The sequence below is a fragment of the Pinus tabuliformis genome, chromosome Q (genome assembly GCF_031772625.1).
Source record: "Pinus tabuliformis cultivar Carrire ecotype Pingquan chromosome Q, CPIR1, whole genome shotgun sequence".
NCBI classification, from domain to species: domain Eukaryota; kingdom Viridiplantae; phylum Streptophyta; class Pinopsida; order Pinales; family Pinaceae; genus Pinus; species Pinus tabuliformis.
The window spans coordinates 1,286,499,360-1,286,526,960 of NC_142296.1; the positions used below are offsets into that span (position 1 = coordinate 1,286,499,360).

General features: G+C 37.5%; 1 pseudogene; it reads right to left on the reverse strand.

Moving 5' to 3' along the window:
- Positions 1 to 1,702: 1,702 nt before the first annotated feature.
- Positions 1,703 to 27,601, reverse strand: part of LOC149224538 (protein trichome birefringence-like 24) — a 31,699-nt pseudogene continuing 5,800 nt past the window's right edge.

The window sequence follows — 27,601 nt, forward strand, 5'->3', positions numbered from 1 at the left end:
TTGCTACAGCGCAATGCCTCACCAAGCTATAGGAGCCTAAGAAGCTCCTTACACAGGTGGAAGCAACATAGAAAAAGGAAGCAGTATTTAAGGCCAGGTTGGAACCTTGGTTGGATGAAGCCTACCTAGTTTCGTCCAACATACAGGAAAAATTGGTGAACTTGTAGACTACACAACAGAAGATCAAACGAGTCAGTGAAGGACTAGAAACAAAGTAGCTAGTAGAGAAACTGAATCAGGCATCCATGTAGAGCACGGTTGAAGTCACAGTTGCGCAGGTAGAGTTGAGGGATCTTCACAGCAAGATCACCATGCCAGCTGAGTGACTTGAGGGTGAGCCATGACCTTTGTGTTGGGGGCCTATTGGGATAGGGTCCCCTAGGGTCAATTTTCGGACAAAATCCCACATTTTTATGTAAAAAGTTGAAAATTCTCCGCAAATTGTGGTCACAGGGCACGTAGCTAGTTAGGAGTCAAAAAGGGATTTCACCCTTCCTTATGTAAAGTTGAGTCAGCTTTTGAGATCTGCCCATGGTTTGTGGACCATGGGCTTGGATAAATAGGAGTGTCTTAGACAGTCTAAGGCAAGAAAGTAAGAATTCTATGGGTACGAACAAAGAATTTTAGCGTAAAGATAGAAGTCTTAGAGGAGGGAAAGGCTCTGCAGCTGAGTTTGGAGAGGCCTAGAGTAGTATCCACAGCTGAGTGCGTGGACCCCTGCAGCTGAGTGTGCAGAGAAGTATTGAGTCTGTAAACCTATAGTGAACATCAATAAAGAAGATTATTACATAAATTCCTATGTTTTGGCTCTTTACTTCTGTTTTGTATGATTGTGATATATGCTGAGATGAAATGATGTCTTTATAAAATAATGATGTATTACTTGATTCATCATATTATTAGAACACAATTAATGTTAAGTGATTAGGCGAAGATTATAATGTTGTCTATTAAAGTTATCGAACACTTAGGTGGATCTGAGTAAAGACTCTTCTAAGGGTAATCTACGGTGCACGTAAGTAGCTAAATCACCTATTTAGGGACCCAAAAGCTAGTCATAGACCTTCACAGAGGTCTAGAAGCTGATTCAAGGAAGTTTCCATTGTAATCCATAAGCACTCAAAGATTTGAGCGAAGGTATATCTAGGTTGCATAAGGACATCACACTGATCTATGGATGCAGAAACTTGGTTCCAGCATCCCCCCATACTACTTTAGGTGAGACTTCAGTCCGTGCACCACGGATTGATGCCGAAAGGGCCAGTAGTGTAGGGATTTGTTTGGTGCAACTAACTATAAACTTGGGTCAGGACCCCCTAAGCCAACACCCTGCAAAGTTGAGTATCTGCCAGAATGTTATGAAACAAAATCATTGACAATTTTACCAATAGTTGTTTTCCATTGTAAACACCCATACAAAGCTCTATGTTTTCTATCTGCATAACTTTGATAGCATATTACAACGACAATATAGAATTAATAAATTGTTTGAACCTTCTAAATATGAAATTTAACATGTGTTATAGGAACATGAAAATCCTACATGCAACTTTCCATGAACATAATGAAATAATGGGCTCTTTGTAATTTAGCTCCTAATTCTATTTATGGAAAAAATAATGATGCACTAATGTTAAGGTAAAAACAATTTCAAATAGAATAAAGGAAAGGAAGCATGGATAACATTTATGAAAGGAAATCATTAAATATCCTTTCTCATTTGCAGTAAAATTTCATTCTATGTAACAATTAGGCAAGACAATCACTAATGCAGGTAGTCAATTCGAATAGGTTTATTATTTATTCTCTTTGACATAAAATCAGAGTCCCTTTATTTGTCTGGTTTCCCATCTGGCTTAAGTAGATTGTAGTATGTATGAACCAGCTTTGTGATTGGACCATTGGAGCTTCTTCCTTTGTTCCATACTTGAATTCATCCACAACTATCTTGTGCATCTCTTTCTCAACATTGTTGAGATTTACCTCATCCTTTTTTAGGGAACTGTCCTATTGCATGTGCCTCTTGAGTCCCACTAGCCATTTTCAAAATGGTCTACTATGAAATATTGCAAGAAGGCAATGCCTTTGAATCCTAAAAATAAGTGGATCCCATTGAGTGCATCTTGAATAACATGTCTGAAGGAAAAATAGAAGCCCAACTTCTTGGATTTAATTTCTTAACACTTGTGACAACCCACCACCTCATATTTCATAACGTAGACACTTCAATTTAGAAACCATTGGCAAGAGGATAAAATGATGGCATTTGTTGGTAGCACAATCACCCACACTGGGTCTAAAACATTGAAATTAAGCTTGACTACTCCTAAAGGGGCACCCTTAAATTCTACCTCTTTGTTTTTTACTAGATATGGTGACTAGAGTACCATTAATGTAAAGTTGTATGATACAAAATATCAGTGCACATTTACAATAGCTTCATATTTATTTATAGTTTTAGGATGTTCTACATGCACAGACTGAACACATTTTCAATTGGACATCAAAGCCAACAACACCATATGAATATAAATATAACAAAATTCATGTTTTATAATGGGTTGTTTTGATATTCAAACATACATGAGAAAGCATACACAATAGAGATTGCATATGATTACGATTTGCCTCTTCTTAGTCTATGCAAGAATCATTCTAATGGAGTACCTAAAAATGAAAAGAAGAATAGACAAAAAGTGTTAGAGATTTAATAATCACTTGCACAACCATATATGTGATCAACTCTATTACTGGATTCACCACACTAGGGTAGAAAAACCATTTCTGATCCAAACCAACAACATAAAATTGCCAAATGGCACAAGAAACAACACAGAAAATTGCACCATTTCCCCAAAAATAGAAAGATAAAAAATAAGTAGAAATAGACATCAAAAATTGAAATCCAAACGATAAGTAAAGATAGACTCCAAAGACTGCAAGACTTCAAACTATGGGTTTAAGGATAGCTTGTAAACTTTCACTGTTATGTTTATCTAAAGAAAATTGTAAGTATCAAGTTTTGGACTTTTCTTAGTTTGTAAATATTTACTTAAAGCTTTTCAAATTTGTGGCATATCTTGGATAAATTGACTGCAACTAATTACATGGCAAATTGACGACAATTCTGAATTGTCTCAGATGATGAATTGGCATCAACATGTATGAATTATGGCTAATGTGTTGTCCTTGATGGCAACCTACTTAATAAAGTTGTCAAAAATATGATAACATGATGATTATGCAAATTGACACAAATTCTAGAGATGGTATGGAAAAAGAAATGGCATTTCAGAGATAGATGAATGATAACGGTGATGTTTGAGAAAGTATAAGTGAGTCCTGTGAAGAAAGGTTGCATACATATGCAGATAATGTGAAGAAAATTTGTGTACATAATCCGTACCATGGTAATCTAGATATCAGGGGTCTTTACCATGGTATTGACCTTTAGTAATGGGAGCGACAACATTTATTTGATCCTTTCAAAGAATACTAACAACTTTACCAAGGGATTTTCCTAAGGTATTGGCTAATTTTAAAGCTATATAAGGAGATGGAGATCAAGGTGTTATGTGTGCAAGTAATGGGTTATACATGTGTGATCTGATTTGGAACAAGTGTGCATGAAGGAGCAAGGAGAAGAATCAGATTTGAAAGATTTGAAAGTATGTTGAAATATATGCTTGATTGAATTACTTTTCAAAATAGACAATAATGATGAATTTATTATTATAACGATTCTGTGATCTAAATGAATTATTCATATGTCTGTAGCATTAATAGTAAAGGTTGCAGAAAGTGAAATTATGTTTGCAGCAAAAGTTTCAGATTTATACGCAAGTAAGTTTTGGAAAAGTTGCGTATATACATGGATCTGTCTCTGTAGGGTGATGTATATATTCTTCGAAATGTTATTTAGTATGTGAATATTTGTACATAGGTGTTGTGCATGGTAATCATGTACAAAAATGGATATGCATTGTGGAAGCAACGTATATGAACTAGGGTTTGAACTAATGCTTGAAGTTTATAGTTGATGATTTATGGTTTATTTATGATTGTCTATCGATGAAGTCTTAATCATGTTGGTATCTATTTTACAATGGTTATTAGGTTGGTTGTTCATGATTGGAATATCGGTTAGTAATGATGCTCCAGTTTGGTAATTTGTGATTGGTTCAATGATCTGTGAATAACTCAGTACTTGATTCAATGGTTATTTGAGTATTGCAGTGATTCATGATGCAGTAGTCAGTGATTTTAGATCTATACATTGTTCTTATGTAGAGGAAGCACATATACATGTTGGTTTTATTCTAAAGAATAGCATATACAATTTGAATTTAACTCTAATAAGGATTGGCAGGAACAACACTATGTTTCTATTATGAATAACAATATATGGTTTGGTTTATTGATGAATGGTTGTGCATTGGTAGGATTTGATTATGATGGTGTATGTCTGATAGGGAATGACTTGATATAGTTGCATTGGTTATTTAAGATTTAGTGATTGGTTCGCAGGTGTTAAAGCGATTCAGTTGATTAAGTGATTATCTTTCATATTTAGTATTCAGCTTGGTTTGGGCTTAATGTTGGAAGTAGGTATAGTTTGAAAATATGATGAAAGGTGGCCTATAAGATTGATGGTTTGAGTCAATTGGATCCAGTATGAAATATTATGAAATGTGGTCCATAAGAGGTGCTGAGGGTTGGATCCTTCAATAAGGGAGCAACGCGTCCTTCTAGTGGTAGCTGGTAAATTTGTGTATGGGGTAGGTTCTCCCTTCTAGTAGGAGTTGGTAAACAATATTAGGGGGTTGTAGCTCCATTCCAGTTGGTGTTAGAGAATGAGAGAAGGTTATAGCCTTCTGCAGGTGGGTATCTACATGATGGTAAGAGTTTGCGCCAATATAATATTGTGTTGTGGCCAGCAACAACCCCCCTTCTTATTTAGTATTAGCACTAATACTAAATAAGTGGGGACCCTTATTCAAAAATTTTAAAAAATTGATTAATGCTTTTATTTCCTATTTTAATAAAACTTACTATCATAAACTTGGGAGAATACCCTGAAAAATCTAAAAAAGACTTAAGTTTTATGATAAGTTAGAATAAAATCACTCCTTAAAACACGTCGCATCGCAAAAATGGTAATGGATACCTTCCCACAAGCGGAATTCTAGAAATGCGAAATTGCGATGTGAAATCACACATCGAAAAAAGCTTTCATCACATCACATGCCTTAAACATCACCTATGCTGAAGTACCTTAAAACGCCGATATGCGATGGCACATTTCGCAAATCGCATTTCACAGAAAACAAATTGACAGATGCTTGCCACACGTAAAGGAACTACTATTTGCGGTATGGTGATATTGCGATATTGCGATCTGTGATACTGCGATCTGCGATATTGCGAAGCAAATCACAAAATCGCCCTATCGCAGATCTGCATGGCCTATTGTTCGAAAAAGTTTTTTCCATAAATCGGGGCCTGGTTATGCGCGTTAATGTTAATCAATGAGTTAGTTGGCAATCATTAATGAAATATGGTTTTGATCTTATCAAGGAGCTAGTTCACATAAGGTGATATATTTTATATGTTTTCTGCATTTAAAGCTTTCCTGTCACCTCTTTCTTATTATCGTTCTCACCTCATTTGTAAACTACAAGAGCGAAGAACTGTGAAGTATACAGAACATAGTTCAAGATATTATGGGAAATAAAGGTAAAGGTCCTAGTTCTGAAGATAAAGAGATGACTTCCTTGAACACAGACACCACCTGTAACAAAGATGCCGGTATTACTACTTGGGAAGGCATGCATAGTTTACTTGAGGAAGAAGATCCCAAGGTAATGGAGGTTACGGCTACTGTAGCTCACACGGGTCTTCTAAGGCATCTATTACAGATCTAGCGTGTTCATTCTTGCACAAGATAGTGGTGAGGCCCAAAATTCTCCCGTATACAGACATGGTTAAATGGATGCTAGATAGTGCTGATATCACATATAGAGAATTCAAAGCTCAGAACCAAGAATGTATAAGTCATTCTTTCCACAAAATTTAAGCTTTATATCCTCTAAATAAAAAAGCGCAAGAGGTGAAAATCACACCAGGGGAGCCCAAATCAAGAAACGAAGGTAGTTTCCAATGCACGATTAGCGCGCGCATCGCCAGGCAAAACCCTCGAGATGGTAAACCTCAAATTGCTCAATCGCTTGTAAGCACGGAAATTTGTACGAAAAAGTGCTAAAGATGGAAAGTAAAATTGGAACTCAAAACTAGTGATATTTATCAGATATATCATCAAGTAGTATGTAAATATCTACCAAATGTATAGCATCTACAAACAAGCTGGAAATAGAAGGCTCAAGAAAAGGTAGAATCAATCCAAAGGTTAACTAAGTTGAATTGGGATTCTCACTGGGCATACTCGGTAAAACCACACAGCTAGTGCATGACTCTCAAATGTGTCATCAATTCTACCGAGAAGATGGCACCAGCTCTTACCGATTCCGTTTTTGCAAGACAGCTAAAATCAGAAGTCGGCCAACTAACTCTCCTCAAGCAAATGTTGAACGCTTGCCACTTCAAGGAATAGATACATAAATAGTTAGTTAGTAGTTTTAGTTTTAGATTCAGTTTTAGTTTTAATTTTTCTTTATTTTTGCCTGAAATGAGGACGATCATTTAAATCGAATCCTACATTTTTGTAATAAATTATTTTTAGAATTAGTTAGCAGTATTTAAACCCTTCTCATGCATTTAGAGAAGGGTCCAAAAATTTATCAAGAAATTGTCCTCAGAACATGCACTTTTGTACCCTCCGAGGAGGTTTTGATGAATGAATGGAACATGATTTATTGATATCTGCATTTAATATCTAATACTGATGTTGCACTTCTGTACTCTTAGTAGATGTTGGATTAAGAAGAAATAGATCATTATTACTGGAGCTCATGAGTACAACTAGTTATAAATGGTACTTTTATCTCTTAACTGTTTCTGCTTATGTGTTATGGTGATATTCATGTTCGGTTATTTATATATGAATGCTTAAATGCTTGAGTTATCATTTGGCACTTTTGTACGGTGATAACTATTTATTTATGCTTAGTATATGAGTAGCTTACTATGAGATATGTTTTCCACCACTGATTCATCTAACTTTTTATATGAAATGGTTTATCTTTATTGAATTCTTTTCTCATAGCAGTTGAATGATCTTTATTACCAACTGTCATTTGAAATCATTTTAGATCGCATAACGGAAATATTACATCTCAGGTTAGTTTAGAATTAGATATTTCTATATATTAGAATACAATTGCATGTTGTTAGATTAGATTTAGAATAAAAAGCATTTTACTTAGGAACCATTAGGAAAGAAATATCAATTCTCAACACACACACACATATATTGGAAAACGGGTCCCATATCCCCAGTCAGACCCACTATACCAAATGGAAAAGGAGTTGCTAACCAAGGTCTGGACCGGGTGGGTATCCACCTTGTTGTAGACCCAATTTTCAGGGCTTCAACATATTTGGCGCTAGAAGGAGGGCCCCATACTGTGAATGGCAAGTAAGTCTAAAATCTAAATACCATTCTAAGAGTAAATCGCCCTCACCATCTCCCCCGACTTCTCCATCACACTTAGAATCTTTAAATCTTGAGCAAGAAGTTGAAAGAACAACAACCACTGCCACAAACCCTGACATTTCAGAGAAATCTACTATTGAACCTCCTGAAGTTGAATCTTTGATTCATAAACTTCAATGATTTTCAATATCTCCTCAAAAATTTGATAAATCTCAAGGCAGTGTGACTTCGCAATATAATCCTACTCATCCTCTCACCAGATTAAAGAGCGAAAAGTTTGGTATTGAGCCAACTGAGTTACCTCTACCTACAAGGAAGAGAGCAAGGAAATCACCTAAAGGGTCTGATAGTGAGACTCTTTCGTCATCATCATCCATCTCAACTCCCCCACCACGAAGTCAATCATCCACTCCTCAACTTCAAATCATCGTCCATCAGACCACTAGAACTCCAACATCTCCTTCTCAAACATCTAGAACTATAATATCCTCATCTTCCCAACCGCAGGTATCATCTTCTACACTTTCCTCTGTTAGCAGTTCAACGATGGCCCAAATGCCATGGAATAACCCAGGGCTAGTCTTAATGCCTGCGCCCTTGAGTCAAATACTAGCTCATCCTGAAAAATGGTTGCCTAAGTTTAATCCTTAAGCAAGCATGCTAGCAGAAGAACACATAAATAATTCTATGTTATCCATAAATCTCAATGGGGTCACTAAGGAAGACACTTTCATTTGGCTTTTCCCTTACACATTGCAAGGAGCAGCTGGATCATGGTATTTCTCATTACCATCCGGGTCTATTACCAGTTAGGAGATCTTCCAAGAACATTTCTTGACTAAGTTTGGTGATGACAGGTCCACTGCAACATTAATCAATGACTTGTCTAACCTTAGAGCTGAGTCAAAGGAACCTATCAAAGATTTTAACTTGTGTTTTAATAAACTATTGAACAAAATTCCTATTGCTTCTAAACCAAGCGAAGAAGTGTGAAGTGAATGGTACATCTCTTCTTTACCATCAAACATCGCAATCTTCGTGGATAGAGCTAACAAAACAACTTTAGCTGACAATATGAAGGAAGAAATAGTGGTAGAGAAACGTATCATAGCTCTAGAAAAGGAAAACACCGTTGAAGAACGTAAATCTAGAAAGGTTTCTTTCATAGAAGATCCAAAGAAAAAACAGCCCAAAGACCCATTTGATTTAGAAGGATTGCAAAAAGTTTTGAAAACCATGTCTAACGAAATGGTTGACATAAAGAAACAAGTAGTAGAGACTTCTTCTAAAAAGCCTTACAAGCCTTATAGGAAAAATCCTTCAACTGATTCAAATCCTCCTAATGCTATTACAAATGTTGAATCATAAGAAGAAGAAGAAGAGGAAATTACTACCGACATACCTACCGATGAAGAAGAAGTTGTAGAGGTGCAAGGTATGTGGGATTTCATCCTCCCCGATGAAGAGGATCAAGAGGCATCGCCAGTTAGTACTCAAAGTAGAAATCAACTCGATCCTCCTCAATCTACTCCTAAGCCAAAGAGCCAAAGCTCAATGCTTAAGGATAAAGTCGCAGCCAAGAAAATGACATCCAAAGCGACTCAAACAAGCCTAGTCCAAACAGATTCACCAACTCCATCTAAAACATTGATCATTTCGGATGAAATGGAGTATAACATCATAGAAGACATGAAGAAGACTAGGGCTAACATCACTTTTTATGAATTGAGCAAGTTAAAACATCAACAAAAGCTCCTTTTGAAAGAATTGCATGCAGTACCAGTTGCACCTCTGCCCGCCACTGTAATCTCGCAAGCTTCCCATGAGATGGGAAGACCTCCAAATACTGTGATGAACAAAGTTGAACCAAATGACATCGCTCTAATTGGAGGAAGGTCAAGATCTCATACTACGCCATTTCTTCTTACTTATGAAATTTTCAATAAAAATTTTCATAATTGTTTAGTGGATTTAAGAGCTTCATCCAATATCTTACCTAAATCGATTTGTGCAAAGTTGAACGTTCAACCTCAAAAATATATTGTATGCATAGTGCAGTTGGATCGATCGCAAGTTGAAGTGATCGACGAATTAAATTAGGTTACCATAAGGCTGTCATCTAACCCAAAGGTATGTCAAGTTATCGATATTTTAGTTGCAGACATTCCAGAATTCTATGGCTTAATTCTTAGTAGGGATTGGTCAGAAACGCTTCATGGATACTTTGCAACCGATTGTTCGCACATGTGGCTCCCTTACAGTGGTAAGCCAAATCAGATAAAGGATGAGCGAGAAAGACATCAGAAATACAAAGTAACAGAATTGGAAGTAGAAAATGAACCGGTAGCATACAACAATAATATAATTGGTAACTATTCTGTTGATTCTTTCCTAGGAAATTTTAATGCTCACACTTCACCTTACTTAGAACATTCTGTTTTATCTCAAGTAGAAAATTTTTCTCAGACAGATAGTTCTAAATTTATTAATTTTATAGATAATCCTATAAATAAATCTTTATTTTGTAAGTTATTTTTTGACGGTTCTAAGTCTAATGAAGGAGCAGGTGCAGGATGCGTATTAGTTAGCCAAGAGAGAAATAAAACTATGCTAACTTGTAGACTCGAGTTCGATTGCACTAATAACAATGCAGAATACGAGGCTTTAGTCCAAGGATTATACGAAGAAATCGAATTGGACATCAAATATCTACAATTCTTCGGAGATTCTGAAATTGTTATCAGACAGGTACAGAATACTATACATTGTCTATCAGGTCATTTAAAGCATTACCAATCTTTAGTATAAGATCTGTCTGAACATTTTATAGAATTTAATATTTCATCAATTCCTAGAATCCAGAATGCTAGTGCCAACCTCTTGGCAAACATAGCTTCCAAGCTCATTCCCTCAGAAGACTTTAGCCCTGATAGATTTTCAACTGAATTAATTTTTAGACCCTCGATTCCTGATAATATTACAAATTGGAGAATTTTCAACGATGATCCTGATATTGTAAGCTTCCTCACCTCTGAGGGATATTATCCTAATCAGATAATTGATGAGGACCAACATGATAGACAATTGCAACAAGATAGCACTAATAATGCTATGCCAAAATCAGTAGTTAAATTAGAAGATCTATATGATTTGAAAGATCGATTCAAAAGATCTACCAATTCAAAGCTTCAAAGTTCAACTCTGAACTATGAATTAGTAAATCTAGGAACTGATGCAAAGCCACAGAATATCAACCTAGGCCTTGGCCTAGCTCCTGAAGAAAAACTAGCATATGTTCGTCTCTCGAAACAATACAAAAGTGTCTTTGCTTGGAACTACGATGAACTTAAGACTTATGACACTTCTATCATCCAAAATACTATCCCAATGATAAATGATGAAAAACATGTCCAGCGGAAACTGAGAAAGATCCATCCTAATTTAGAAAACCAGATCAAATCTGAGCTTAATAAGCTATTGAAAGCCAAAATCATTTTTCCTGTACAACATTCTCAATGGGTTTCCAATATGGTTCCCCGTTAGAAAAAGGAATGGAGACATTAGAATTTGCACTGACTTTCGAAATCTAAACAAAGCCTACCAAAAAGATAATTTCCCTTTGCCTCCCATGGAGAAAATATTGCAGGCAGTTGCAGGATCAGAATTAATGTCCTTCTTGGATGGTTTCTCCAGCTATAACCAAGTTTGGTCCATCCCGATGATCAATTAAAGACCACATTCAGAACCAAATGGGGTACTTATGCCTATCAAAAGATGCCTCTTGGTCTGATCAATGCTAGTGCCACATTCCAAAGAGCCATGGACATCACATTTAAGGGATTAGTAAACAAATCGGTAGTAATCTACCTGGATGATATAACTGTATATTCCAAAAAGCGAGGCAATCATATTAGGGATTTAAAATAGATCTTCCAAAGGTGTCAAAGGTATGGAATTTCACTTAACCCAAAAAAGTCATTTTTTGCATTAAGTGAAGGAAAACTTCTTGGATTCATAGTGTCAAAATATGGAATCCATATTAATCCTGAGAGAATCAAGGAGATTTCCGAAATACGTTTGCCTCACAATAAGAAAGCCAGACAATCTTTCCTTGTCCAGATTAACTTTGTAAAGAGATTTGTTCCAGATTTTTCAAGAATCGTATCTCCTTTACAGGCAATGATTGAAAAGAACTCAATCTTCAAATGGGGCCAAGACGAATATGAAGCATTCAATTTAATCAAACAAGCGATTGTTAATGCTCCATCTTTAGCAACTCCCAATTTTTCCAGTCCTTTTATTTTATATACATTTGCATCTGATAGATCATATGCTACGATACTCACTCAATCAAATCAAGACAAGGCAGAAGCCCCAGTTGCTTTTTTCAGTTCAAATCTACAAGGGGCTGAGTTAAATTATTCAAATGTAGAGAAACAAGCATTTGCTGTTTTCAAAGCGATAAAATATTTCAGACCCTTTCTGCTTAAAACCCATACAAAGATCATAGTACCATTTCCAGTAGTAAGAAATCTTTTAGTACAGAAAGATGTGGGTGAGAAAAGAACCAATTGGGTTACTGCATTACAAGAATATGACGTTGAGATTAAACTAGCAAATATTGTTAAAGGTCAAGGCTTTTGCAAAATGCTAGCTGGAGCATCGCTTATTTCCGAAATACCATCTACAGATATACAAATGTACGAGGTAAGCCTAAACGATGTTGATTCATTTTACGCTGATATCATATTTTATCCAAAGAACAAATATGCCCCTTCAAACCTCGATTATACAAAGAAAAGAGCTTTACGGTTGAAGGCTAAGCAATATCAGCTCGTGAATGATGTACTTTTTAGGATGAATTATGATTCTATTCTACTTAGATGTCTTAAGAAATATGAAGCTGAAAAGGTTTTGCAAGAACTCCGCGATGGACGAGCAGGTGAACATTATGTTGGAGATGCTACTGCACATAAAATCCTCCACGCAGGCTATTACTGGCCCACAATTCAAAGACACGCATAGCTACGTAAGGAAGTGTCAAGTTTGTCAAACTGATACTGGGAGACAAAAGAAGCCATCATTACCTTTGCAACCAGTCAACATTGAACAACCTTTTGATTAATGGGGATTAGATATAATAGGTAAGATCATTCCTCACTATTCTAAACATCATAGGTATATCCTTACAGCTATAGATTATTTTACTAAATGGTTAGAAGAAGTTCCTCTCAAGACAGCTAATGCCGAACACATCATTGATTTTATAGATCAATTCATAATCACCAAGTTTGGTTTACCCTCCGCTTTAATGTTTGATAATGCATCATATTTTTCTAGAAATGCTATGACTGAATTTGCACTCAAAAGAGGTTTTAAGCTCAAGTACTCTGCGAATTATTACCCACGGGGGAATGGGTTAGCTGAATCTACGAATAAAATTTGATTAGGATCATTAAGCAAACCATTGACCAGAATCATAAAAATTGGCACAAGTCTTTAATATATGCTTTATGGGCAGACCGAATAATGCAGAAAGCCTCTATTGGCACTTCTCCCTTTAATTTAGTCTATGGGAAAGAAGTGGTTCTTCCAACTCATCTAGCAATTCCCTCTTTGGCCTTAGTTCAATATATTGATGAAACACCAACTTTTTCCTTACAACTTAGGTAGTTACAAATCCTTAATCTAGAAGAGCAAAGAGAGAAGGCTAAAATAACTCACGCTCATCACCAAGCATTAGTAAAAGCTTCTTTTGACTCAAACATGATGTTCAGAAAAGACTTTCAGATAGGGGATCTAGTTTTAAAATGGGACAAGGCTCATGAGGAAAAGGGAAAACATACGAAGTTTCAACGAATGTGGCTTGGCCCTTTCCAAATCGCAAAAATCATAGGCCCATCTACCTTTATGTTATAGGATTTAACAAGAAAAAGACAATATTTACCTGTTAACGGGCAGATCCTCAAAAAATACTTTCCATAGGAGATCATTCTTCTATTTTTGTAGATTAGTTTTTCTTTATTTTCATAATAAAACCAGTTGTAAATGGTTACATTTGGAATTCACGAAAAGGACAAGTATTTCTTTTATATTTTTATTTTCACTTGTATAAATAGAAATAATTTAGAAAGTTGGTCATTATTATTGAAATATATAGTCAAAAATCTATAAGCCTGAATATGATACTAGTTCTAACCTTGTAAATTTTGATAAAAAGCAACCTTTAGTGGGAATTTGTTTTATATCAGTCAAATGAAATGTATCAATAACAAAACAAAGATTCTCTGTAGAAAATCTCTTTCCAAAAACTCTACCATTGTTGTCCAGAGCTATTCTTAAGGAAACAATGACTTCCTCCCCACCTAAGGAATCACAAGCTTCAGGGAATAATCCAATGATACACTTTAAACTTAAAGAAAAAGAGGTCTCATCACGAGCCAACTTATCATGATCATAGATATTATAGCTTGCTGACTTTGCCAAAATTGCATACCACAATAGGGCAATGACTCAAGATTGTTGCAATTAGAAAACAAGGGATCTCATCATGAGCCAACTTGTTCAACAAAGCTATAAATCAAGTGAGTGGCACTGTCATAATTTGGCTATCAAACCAAGGAATTGTTCTTTAAGGATTAAAAATAAAATGAAAGAAATAAGTGTAGATATGGATTTCTCTTTGAAAATTGTATATTTCTCCAAGTGGGATACAGGATCATTGCTCAGTAATAGGTAACCCTGTCGAGGCTATAAACGCTTGTTGGTAGCAGTGGCTCTACCTACAACAAAGGAGCATATTTAAAACTAATTTATAGAGAAGGCTTTGTTTTTATATTTATAAACCAAGTACTGACTGATGTAGATACAATGACCAGCTCTAGGAAGTAAATAAACAAAGTTCACATAGAAGAAACAAACTATCATTGACGACTGAAAATCATAGTGTATTTTATCTTTCTATAATAAAGTTTGATTTTCTAGAAAAAAATTTGTTTTGGAAGTTTAGGAAATTCAAAAAGAAAAGAAGAGATAACTGGTTCTTCCAAGTGAATCGCCAATTGTTGTGGCCAGCAACAACCCCACTTCTTATTAGTATTAGCACTAATACTAAATAAGTGGGGACCCTTATTCAAAAATTTAAAAAAATCGATTAATGCTTTTATTTCCTATTTCAATCAAATTTACTATCATAAACTCAGGAGAATACCATGAAAAATCTAAAAAAGACATAATTTTTATGATAAGTTAGAATAAAATCACTCCTTAAAACACGTCGCATTGAAAAAAGGGTAATGGATTCCTTCCCACAAGTGGAATTCTAAAAATGCGAAATTGCGATGCGAAATCACGCATCGAAAAAAACCTTCATCGCATCGCATGCCTTAAACATCACCTACACTGAAGTGCCTTAAAACGCCAATATGCAATGGCGCATTTCACGAATCACATTTCACGAATCGCATTTCGCAGAAAACACATTGATGGATGCTTGCCACACGTAAAGGAACTACAATTTGTGATATGGTGATATTGCGATATTGGGATATTGCGATATTGTGATCTGCGATACTGCGATCTACAATATTGCGAATTAAATCACAAAATCACCCTATCGCAGATCTGCATGGCCTGTTGTTCGAAAAAGTTTTTTCCATAAACCGAGGCCCAGTTATTCGCATTAATGTTAATCAATGAGTTAGTTGGAAATCATTAATGATATATGGTTTTGATCTTATCAAGGAGCCAGTTCACGTAGGGTGATATATTTTATATGTTTTTCGCATTTAAAGCTTTCCCGTCACCTTTTTCTTATTATCGTTCTCACCTCATTTGTAAACTGCAGCAGCGAAGAACTGAGAAGTATACAAAACAGAGTTCAAGATATTATGGGAAAGAAGGGTAAAGCTCCCAGTTCTAAAGATAAAGAGATGACTCCCTTGTACACAGACACCACCTGTAACAAAGACGCTGGTATTACTACTTGGGAAGGCATGTATAGTTTACTTCGGGAAGAAGATCCCAAGGTAATGGAGGTTACGGCTACTGCAGGCTCACATGGGTCTTCTGAGGTGTCTATTATAGATCTAGCATGTTCATTCTTACACAGGATAGCGGCGAGGCCCAAAATTCTCCCGTATACGGACATGGTTAAATGGATACTAGATAGTGTTGATATCATGTATAGAGAATTCAAAGCTCAGAACCAAGAACGTATAAGTCGTTCTTTCCACAAAATTTAAGCTTTATATCCTCTAAATAAAAAAGCGTGCAAGAGGAGAAAATCGCACCAGGGAAGCCCGGATCAAGAAATGGAGGCAGTTTCCGATGCGCAATTAGCGCCTAGCGCTAATCACGCATCACCAAGCAAAACCCCTCGAGATGGGAAGCCTCAAATTGCTCAGTCACCTGTAAGCGTGGAAATTTGTAGGAAAAAGTGCTAAAGATGGAAAGTAAAACTGGAACTCAAAACCAGTGATATTTATTAGATATATCATCAAGTGGTATGTAAATATCTACCAAATGTACAACATCTACAAACAAGTTGGAGACAGAAGGCTCAAGAAAAGGCAGAATCAATCCAAAGGTTAACCAAGTTGAATTGGGATTCTTACTGGGTGTACTTGGTAAAACCACACAGCCAGTGCATGACTCTCAAATGTGTCATCAATTCTGCCGAGAAGATGGCACCAGCTCTTACCGATTCCATTTTCGTAGGACAGCTAAAATCGGAAGTCGGCCAACCAACTCTCCTCAAGAAAATGTTGAACGCTTGTGACTTCAAGGAACAGATACATAAATAGTTAGTTAGTAGTTTTAGTTTTAGATTCAGTTTTAGTTTTAGTTTTGCTTTATTTTTTCCTGAAATGAGGATGATCATTTAAACCGCATCCTACATTTTTGTAATAAATTATTTTTAGAATTAGTTAGTAGTATTTAAACCCTTCTCATGCATTTAGAGAAGGGTCCAAAAATTTATCAAGAAATTGTCCTCAGAACATGCACTTTTGTACCCTCCGAGGAGGTTTTGATGAATGAATGGAACATGATTTATTGATATCTGCATTTAATATCTAGTACTGATGTTGCACTTCTGTACTCTTAGTAGATGTTGGATTAAGAAGAAATAGATCATTATTACTGGAGCTCATGAGTAGAACTAGTTATAAATGGTACTTTTATCTCTTAACTGTTTCTGCTTATGTGTTATGGTGATATTCATGTTCGGTTATTTATATATGAATGCTTAAATGCTTGAGTTATCATTTGGCACTTTTGTACGGTGATAGGTATTTATTTATGCTTAGTATATGAGTAGCTTACTATGAGATATGTTTTCCATCACTGATTCATCTAACTTTTTATATGAAATGGTTTATCTTTATTGAATTCTTTTCTCATAGCAATTGAATGATCTTTATTACCAACTATCATTTGAAATCATTTTAGATCGCATAACAAAAAGATTACATCCCAGGTTAGTTTAGAATTAGATATTTTTGTTTATTAGAATACAATTGCATGTTGTTAGATTAGATTTAGAATAAAAATGATTTTACGTAGGAACCATTAGGAAAGAAATATCAATTCTCAACACACACACACATATATTAGGAAACTGGTCCCATATTCCCAGTCAGACCCACTATACCAAATGGAAAAGGAGTTGCTAACCAAGGTCCAGACCGGGTGGGTATCCCCCTTGTTATAGACCCAAATTTTGGGGCTTCAACAGATTGTAAGATGTTTTCTTTTATAATAAAAGAAGAAGACAAAGATGATGACAATGGTGGTTTTCTCCCACATTGTATTTCCACCTAAAATCCTAGTGTTCATGTGTGTTTATGATATATGTGTTCTTTACTTCTCATGGTATTTTCTTAATGAATGAATAATGAAATAATGATGCACTGGTTAAATATGAACAAGTGATGAAATATATGAAAAGTTAGTTAATTGGATATACATTCTTTTCTTTCACTGAAGTTGTGTACATACACTAGTTACATGAATGATAGTAGCATATAGAAATCAAAATATGAAATGAAAAGTTGAAGTGGATTTAAAATATTGATTCACTCCCCCCAGTATTTTTCCTAACAAATGGTATCAGAGAAGTTTACTCTAGCAGAAGCTTAACCACTTGAGAGTGGATCAGGGACAATGGGAAAGAAGGAAAAGAAGAACGAAGCTCAAAGGAAGAAGTTAGTCCAAGAAAATTTTGAAAGAGATATGTTAGATGAAGTGACAATTTCTAATGTCAGCAAATATTTAGCTACAAGAAAACCCCACTTTATGGTGGTCAAGGTTAGAAGAATCTAATGAAGATAGTGATGAAGAATCACCAGGTATTGATTACAGATTTCCCATCTTATGTAGTCATGATGATAATGAATTAATTGATACATCCCTCTTGGGTAAAAGTTAAGATAATCATTATGGAGAAAAATCAGATTAAAAAATGGTGTCCCTAGAAGTAGAAATTAAAAGGCTCACAGATGAGAATAGAGATCATCAAAAGTTACTACAACTATTTGATGAAAGGGATTGTACCTACAAAGAAGAGATCATTGGGTTAAAGAATCATCTATAAGAAGGAAGAAGAATTGAAGGAATGAGGAATCGATATAAGGAAAAGGAAGATCAATGTCAAAGACTAGAAGATGAAGTAGCGCCATTAAGAAATAAAGTGAATTAAAAGGATACAACAACCGAAGAGTTTAAAGAAAGAACCATTCATTGTGAATGACTTGAATAAGAAATCATCTCTCTCAAATATGATCTTGAAAAATTCAAACAAATGATATGAGGAGATTCTTCAAGTATTTGAAGAACAAGAAAACAGACTTAAGAAGGAAATCATTGAGTTGAGAACTCAATTGGAAAAGACTAGAGGTGAAAAAGAGGTTGAGGTAAGTATTCTAGAAGGTAAGTTAGCAGAAAAGGATAAGGAAATTTAGATTTCAAGATAGCTCAAAGATATTGGACAATATTATTAGAAATCAAAGGTATCCCTCCATTAAATATGGTCTTGGCTTTCATGAAACTATAAAATGAGAATCTAGCTCACAGGGTCATGCAAGGAACTTGAAGGATAAAGAGACAATAAATCAGCAAGATCAACATCCAAGGAAAATGAATTTTCAAAGGAAATCATCTGCTCCCAATAATAGAAATATTAATCAATGATCTCCTCTCATAAATGATGTTGAATGTTTTACATGTCATAATTATGGACACATTGCAGCAAATTTCAAAAGCAAATTTTGATCTCAAGCAAATAGCCACTTCACAGGAAGATCATTAGCTCCCAGGTACTTAGGTGTCTTTAATGGACATTTCTTTGCTTGCAACATATTTGGTCACAAATATATTGATTTCAATGGGAGTAATATGAAACAGAAATATTATAATTCCTCTTCTCCCTTTTTTGGTCATATAAGATGTTATACTTGTAACAGTTTTGGGCATGTAGCAAAAGAATGCAGGAACAAGTCAATCAATATCCATAGACAACACGGCAACAAACTAGATAAAAAGATTGTTACAAAAAGACCTGAGAAAGATGGATCCACCATCACTTCTCATAATAAGCAGAAAGAAGAAGAACAGATAATGTGTGTTCTTGCTCTTTGTTCATTTGAATATGAAGATGAATAGTACATACATAGTGGATTCTCTCATCACACGAATTTAGATAAGGAAAAGTTTGAGTCTCTTAAGAAAAATAAAGATGGTAAGGTGATTCTTGGAAATAGTGCTCCAGAAAAAGTTAGGGAAAAGGTAGAATTAAACTTGAGAAGTATGAAAAAGAAGATGATTTATTATTAGTTCAAGGGATAAAGAAGAATATTCTAAGTCTCAGTCAAATAGCTAACAAAGGATGCATAATTGTATTTACATCAACTAAATGAAAAGTTATAGATGAAGAAACTGGAAATATTATAGCAAGAGGATACAGAAATCTAGATAAATTATATGTGCTAACAGAGAAGAATTCAGGCAAAAATAAGAGGTATAGTTCCTCCTCTTCTTTAGATTCAAAGTAAAAGAGGAGATGCCCTACTACAGTCCATTTCTCTTAAAGCATACTTCTAACTATGACTGCATAAGTGAATCAAAGGTAAAAAACCTCATGAAGAGTAGGTGATGATTATTGTGTCCACATGATCACTAGTGTATGATATGAAGAGGAGCTATGCATGTGTATGTAGATTATGAGTCCCTACAATGTTTTTATATTTTGATAATGTTTATATTACTAACAGTGCATATGATGAAAAGGATGTGAACAGGAAACAGACAGGGCATGTTTAGGAGGAGCTGCAATTATGAAAAATCACTATAGTTTAATTTTTATACATTGATAAAGTGAAGGAAAGCCACATATATACATGATTTCTGAGTTAGACAGAGGTGTATACATCTCATTGATGAATAAAGAGTGGCAAAGATTCAAGGGGAGCTTCCAATATCCACTCATTTCATGTTTGGTATTTTGACTCTAACATTGGTTTTATACAGTCATTTGGTTTAGGGGGAGCAACGACTATGGCCCTAATAGTTCCTTGTTGGCATTATGGTTTCTTGAGTATGTCTTGTTGCATATCATTGCTAATGTTTGATGTCGCCACTATTACTTCTGAAGATTTATATGCTGCTATTATGTCACTAGTTATCAATAATGTAGGGATTCCAAATGATTTTGAAGAGATTGATGCTACATTACCTTATCTTACATAGCTTCTTAATAATGAGGATGTTCATGCCGCTTTTATGATTACTGCTACCAGATGTTCATGTTGCAGATTCCTATATGGTGTATGGTGGATGTTGATCACTATTATGGTTTTTCTACCTCATTATCGAGGTCTTCGATTTTGGTTATAAGTGTCATATATGTCTCTTGATGTAAATTTCATGTAAAGACCCATGTTGTAAATCATTATAAAATTCATTCATATATGGGCTATTGAGGTCAAGTCATTTATGTATGTAATCCCATTATTTTGGTAAATTGATGTAATGTTGAGTCAAATATGTAACCCCGTTGTGTTGGGTGATTGATGTAATAATTAGTCACTAGTGATAGAAAGAGGTCATATTTGGTTGAGTCATAAAATCGTGTTCTTTTATTTTATATCTTTAAAGGTTCAACATATGGTCATTATGAAGTTTTCATATTCAACAAATAAAACCTACAATGATCCTCTCTACAAAGGGGGAGAGAATCCTTCATTCAACATTGGTCATCCCTTTTCCCTTGGTGTCATAGGGGGAGAGAAGCTTGGTGATAAATATTGGTGTTTGTAGGTGATTACAAGTGATGACCAAACACCAAATTCATTGCCATCAAGTCCAAAGGGGGAGGTTGTTGGCATTATGGCTAATTTGTTGTCCTTGATGGAAACCTACTTAATAAATATGTTAACAATATGATAACTATATGATTATGTATATTGATACAGATGCTACAAATGGTATGGAAAGAGAAATGGAAGTTCAAAGTCAAATGAATGATAAAGGTGATGTTTCAGAAAGTATATGCGAGTCCTGTGAAGCAAGGTCGCGTACATACATAGGTACTATGAAGAAAAGTTACGTACAGAATTCGCACCATCATTGGTAATCTAGATACCAGGGGTCTTTACCATGGTATTGGCCCATAGTAATGGGAGCAAGAATGATTATTTGATCCTGTGAAAGAATACTAACAACATTACTAATGGATTTGCCTAAGGTATTGGCTAAGGATAAAGCTATATAAGGAGATGGATATCAATGTGTTACGTGTGCAAGTAATGGGTTATACATGTGTGATGTGATTTGAAGCATGTGTGGAACATGTAGCAAGGAGAAGACTTAGATATCAAAGATCTAAATGTCTATTCACATATATGCTTGATTGAATTACTTGTCAAAGTAGCTAATACTGATGAATCTGTTATTATAATGATGTTGTGATCTAAATGAATTATTTAGAAGTCTCTAGTATTAACAGTAAAGGTCGCAGGAAGGGAAATTATGTTTGCAGCAAAATTTTTCAAATCTATATGCATGTGTGTTTTGGAATAGCAGCACACATGTATAGATTTGTCTTTGTAGGGTTGTATATATATTCGGTGAAATGTTTTTCAATATGTGAAGATTTGTATGTTGGTTTTTTGTATGGTAAGAACACACATATTTGTATGGTAAGCACACACATATGTGGATATGCCTTGTGGAAGTAGTGTATACAAACTAGGGTTTGAATTGATTCTTGGTGTTTACAGTTGATGATGTCTGGTTTATTTGTTGTTGTCTGCCAATGAAGTCTTGATCATTATCACACCGTCCTCCCACATTTACCCAAGTTCATAGGCCCATTGGGGTAAACATGTGATGAGAGGCTACTATGATCTGATTCAACTCCCCATGTACATTTAAGGAATTGGAATTGAAAAAAAGCAACCAGTTTGACCTCCTACACATGTTACAAAACCTTTAGGAGAAAACCAACCCTTCCCAGTCACCAACCCATGAGGTAACTTGACATTTTACTGACCTATAGCCTCATTCGCTCCCATGAAATGGGCATGCATGCAACTAGGACCCTCAAATCTCTCCCAAAACAAGGGCATGTCAGTGACTAGGGACATTTTCAGCTAGTTCTAAGCCTGTGACCCAAGATTTTGTGCCACGTTTTTAGGGATAGGTCTCAGACCACTGCCCAGAACTTCATGAGAGTTCCATAAATGATATATAACATTGAAACAATCATAAAGATGAAAATAATTGAAAAAATACTTGCACTGACCCCTACTAGTCATGACAGGAATTTGCTTATTCCAATTCCTTTTGTTGTTGCTTGTAGACAGTCCCAACCACCTAAACTAGGTGTTGGAGAGGTAAATCCCCTCTACGGATAGAGGCGATCCCTACTAGCCCAGCAAGGGTCTAGCAACAATCAAACAATGCTGCTATGCATGTTCCTAATTACAATTAAACAAGAGGTAAAGAACACCTACTTGGATTCCAGCGCTGTCGTTTGACGAAGAGATGCTGCCTTCGCTCCTTCGCTTCAGCTGGTCACGATCCCTCGCGATCTCCGCGAATAGATACCTGCACACGCGAAGAGGAAACAAACACAAGCATGAAATCTAATAAAAGCAACCATACATCGGTCAGAAAAGATGTAATTCACATTTAACCATTGCAAGTACAAATGAGAATGGAACAATAATATCAGTCATCTATTATTAATCAGAATAGAGAAGAGTACAACCAAATGTTCTGACGTCAGTAACCTTCTCAGGAGGGGCCGGTCAGCATGTATCTCAAGCATTCACCTTTGAGGATGATTCTCCCAAGACAAGCAACTCTCTCTCACACACAAGCAACACAAAACAACCTTCCCTAAGCAATCAATCACTTCCACACCTAGCACACCAAATACCTATAGTAGCAGCAATCTGAGCACTATAAGCTCTATACAATCCAAGCTATGTCTAACTAGCTGCTCATGGTAATGGTGGAAGTATATGTAGGAGAAGGAGCCTCCTAAAAGGGTGGAAGGATGAGCTTATCTTCAAGGGAAGGTTGTTGCAAAGGGTCGAACAGACATGCCATAGAAGGGAGTCGACATTCACAAAGCTAACAACCAAGCCTGGAGTGATCTGGAAGGCTGTCTGTTTGAACAAATTCGCCCAAACTGGATCAGCGCGGATTATGAGGCAACTGACGCGATGTCGCCGCGTGTACATAACTGGGACAGTCATGTCAGCGCGGAAGAACACGGGAAAGGCGCGCTGGCGACCAGCGCGGAAAAGTGATGTCCTTCCGAGCTGGCAGCACACGGAATACACTATGGAGCGCCAGTCATCGCGGGTATTTTGCAAACAGACGCGCTAATGAATAAAACTTTAGAAAAATGGGTTTTTGGGCCAGTTCAGAAGGCATGAACTTAGTGATTGGCACAGCAGGGTGACTGATAGGAAGGTAGTGACAAATTACTGTGTAACAGATGCCCCCTAAAGCATGAAGACTGAGAGAGTGGGAGGGGTGAAATGCTTTACAACACACGCCGAACTGGAACACCACCAGGAAGGACCGAAATATCTCTGATAATCAAGTACATGCAGTCTAGGCATGGGCGCAGCCATCCAAAAAGACATGCGAAAAGGTCTGTTGGAATGGACGCAGCCACCCAGCTAAAGAGACCATAATAATGATAAGGTATGGTCGCAGCCATCCATGATGACTCAGGTATGGGCGCAGCCATCCATCAATGAGTCATGTAATGATCATCCAAAAAATCGCAACCTGGACCATAACAGACAGGGATCCAGGGTCTTGCGCTCCGTCCCGATCCGAACAAAGTACAAGTTCAAGCATGTGAATATATGGGTTGAAGTCGAACATGCATGAACATCGTCTGATTACCAGTCAATGATGAAAACTGTTAACAGACGCGAGAGGTACCACCAATAATGACAATGGCCCTCAAGGTACTATAGGTACAATCCGCGCCATGTGAATCAATGAGCTGGTGTCGAACACCCACGGAATCATTCGATCGAAGGCCAATGATGTAAACCTCGCGTCGAACACGAAGAACCTGCCATTGAGGCATGCAGGCTCTAAGGCACCTGAAGGGAGTCTCTAAGTCACCTTCCCGGATAATGAGCTGAAGTCGACAGGAAGTGACCTTAATCGAAGGTGGGCCATAATGTTTCCCACATCATCGACTCGAGACAGAGGAAAAATGATTTGTGTGAGATAACAGATGAGGTTATATTATTGCAGAGGTCAACTTCTCTTGAACATATCGGCGGCACTGTAGCGGGTTTGGCAGTATTTGACATCAAATGAGCAAAGGGTATAGTGATGATGGCAATGGGCAGATGAGAGGTCGAATAGGATAACCCAAACCCACGGAGGCCAGTGAAAAACAAGATGAGATGGTCCCACCCAGACACGAAGCAGAAGAGTGCCATGTTCAAGAGCGACATACTGCCGACACGACTATGATTACAGTTCCATTTTCCCCACCATTTCTGGCAGGTACCCCGGTTATTTTTGGATGACAAGCTTGACGGGGATAGCATATGCTTGAAGAGTGTCATTTTGACAATGTCCGATGTCATCAAGTGTTTAACGAGCCTGACAAAGGAAAAACTCGGCGTCTTTTCTTGTTTAGAGAGCCTGAAAAGACAGCAGAAAAGAAGACTCCAGGGGGGTCCTTTTTCGTACAGTTGTGTCTCTCGAGCCCGAAAAAGTATAAAACAATGCTCGAAAGAACCGCCCGACCATTACGATCGAGGAGTACTTTTCGTAAATAGTGTTCTTGACACGAAAAAGTAAAAAAGCGGTCGAAAACACGTCGTTTTAGAGCCGATAACGAGTGCGAAACAACAAACACCCGGCAATCTTTTTAAGTTATACGGTCGGAAAAAGAGCTTAAAATGACTACCTCTCGTTCCCTTTAACGAGTTGAAAGGAGGCTCGGCCATCTTTTCTCGTTTTATGTCGGAAAAGAGCTCAAAGACGACATTGTTGGGACCAATTGATTTCAGGACCATGATGATTTTCACCGTCTATTCGAACCTGCACAGGAACACTACCCACATAAATCCATTCGATATGTGTAAAAAACATATTAAAACATGGATTCAATAAGGCTAGGGCTAAATCCATGGAAAAATATGGTAGAAACCCAAAAATATGGTCATTTATGAGTTTTTACTATAAATAGGGGGGGTGAAAAATTATTTTTACCATTTTGGGACGTGAAGGATGTGGAGAAGCCAGAAAGTTGACGGAGTGATTTCCAGCTCGTACGGACACCATTCTTCGAACCGTTTCTTCCAGGTAGGTTCTCCTCTCCTTGCCCTGCATTTCGATCATATTTTATAGGATTTTAACGGTCGAATTTGCCCAATTGGACAAATTCTTGGCGCATGGATGCGCTCTCGGTCAGCGCGGATTTCCCACGCGGGTCCGCGCTGGCCGAATTAGGACAAAACGCACCCAACTTCGGGTCAGCGCGGAAAACCCGTGTTCTTCCGCGCTGACCTTGAAAAATAACACAGGGCTGTCATGGCCAGCGCGGCTGTTTTTAAAACAGCCGCGCTGGCGCGAAATTTTTTTTTTGTTTCAATTTGAACGTGAAAAATTTCATGCCAGCACTTCTAATTTCTTTTCATGGCTTGTGCAGGACGCAATGGCTTTCCAATGGCAGGAAAGAGTGCACGAGGTTGAGGACATAGCTGCATTTGCAAGTGTGGAGTGCTGCAATGCCATGCGGGCATGCGGGTTCATGAAGTTCTTCCTCACACCGTGCCTAAGGGCCCAGCATGATCTCCTCGAGCTACTGATCAGGGCATGGAACCCGGTGGATGGGAAATTCACCATCCGGGGCCAAGACATTGAATTCGACCATATGGACATTTTCTTTCTGACTGGGTTGTCACGCCGGGGTGCAAGGCCCATCATAGAGGGACAACGACCTGGCGGCGGTCCTCTAGACGATCTCATGGCTCGAGTATGTCCAGAAGCCGAGAAGACGCGGAGTGGGAAAGTGGCAATCCCCACGGTGAGAAACATGGTCCTTCGCACCATCCTGTTCATGGTGACCTGGGCAGCGGGAAGCATGGCCAACCACGAGGCCTCGAAGACTCACCTTATGCTAGCTCTCGATTTCCTTGAGCCTACTGTGTTCGATTGGGCCACAGCGGTGACCAACAACATGAAGAGGCAGCTCAGCAACTGTCGTCGCGGAGAGACGAAGCAGTTCGGCTACGGGTCTATCTTAGTCCCGCTTATCCTAGAGCGAGTGCCAGCCATGCGGCTGCAGACGATGGCCGTGGATGCTCCCAGGGATCCTCGGGAGACGAGGGCCACGCGATGGGCTCGCATCATGCCACGCGGAGGCGGTGGCCGGCCGCATTCCTGGGGAGCATTCTTCCGGGACTGGCTGGATCAGCAGGTTATCTTCGTGGAGGACTGGCCATACGCGGGTATGGATTTCCGCAATGACCCTGATATGGTGCTGCCCCCAGGGGAACAGTGGGATGATGCAGGTATAACACTTGACTTTTTGAGTTTTGTAATGTTTTTGAATTTTTCATGTACATGTCCTAATAAATGTCATGGTATGCAGATGTGGGGCCCACTAGACCGATTGGCCTGGCTGCCGAGGCACGGAGAGAGGGACAGGGAGCTGGAGCCCTGGCCTTAGTCCCTCCAGGGGTTGACACGTCAGAGACTGTAGCTCGCAACCTTGAGGGGTTGCTGGAGGGAGTGCCTGACTACCAGGGGGTCGAGGAGGTCCCCTTAGAGCACCAGATCCATACAGTGGGGGTGGAACCCAGGGTGCACCGCCTTCTGAGGCGGGTAGCACGAGCAGCTGTGTACTACAAAGAGCATCACCCGGCTCAATAGTTACCTAGGTTTTATTTCCACTGTTATTTTGAGACACATGACTCAGATGTACTGATTTTTTGGACATATACACTTATTTTTGAGCGCCTTAGTGCGCCACACGATATATATATACATACCGGCTTTTTGGATGGATCATTGTTACATGTGATGATGTTTTGTTTATGTTATGCAATTGTTCAGTACAACTGTGATCTTGTGTATGAATTTGCACGACACATGACCCATGTATTTTATATTTTTAAACAAGCTTAAAAACACACACACACATGCAAACTATGCTTGAGAAAATATTTACATATGCTTTACTCTATTATGCTTTCTATGTCTTCTTGTATGATGTTATCTGTTACGCAAATGTCTATCTAACACATGATTTGCCAATGCATCAGTCAACGTATTCAATCGTCTTGGAATGTGTTGATAAGTAATGTAATCAAAGTTCCGTTCCAACAATCTTACACGTAGGTACAACCTTAGTATGCGTTGGTCTCTGACGGAATATCGCCCGTTAAGCTGATGGACGACCAGCTGGGAGTCCAGGTTCACCACTAATTCTCGGAT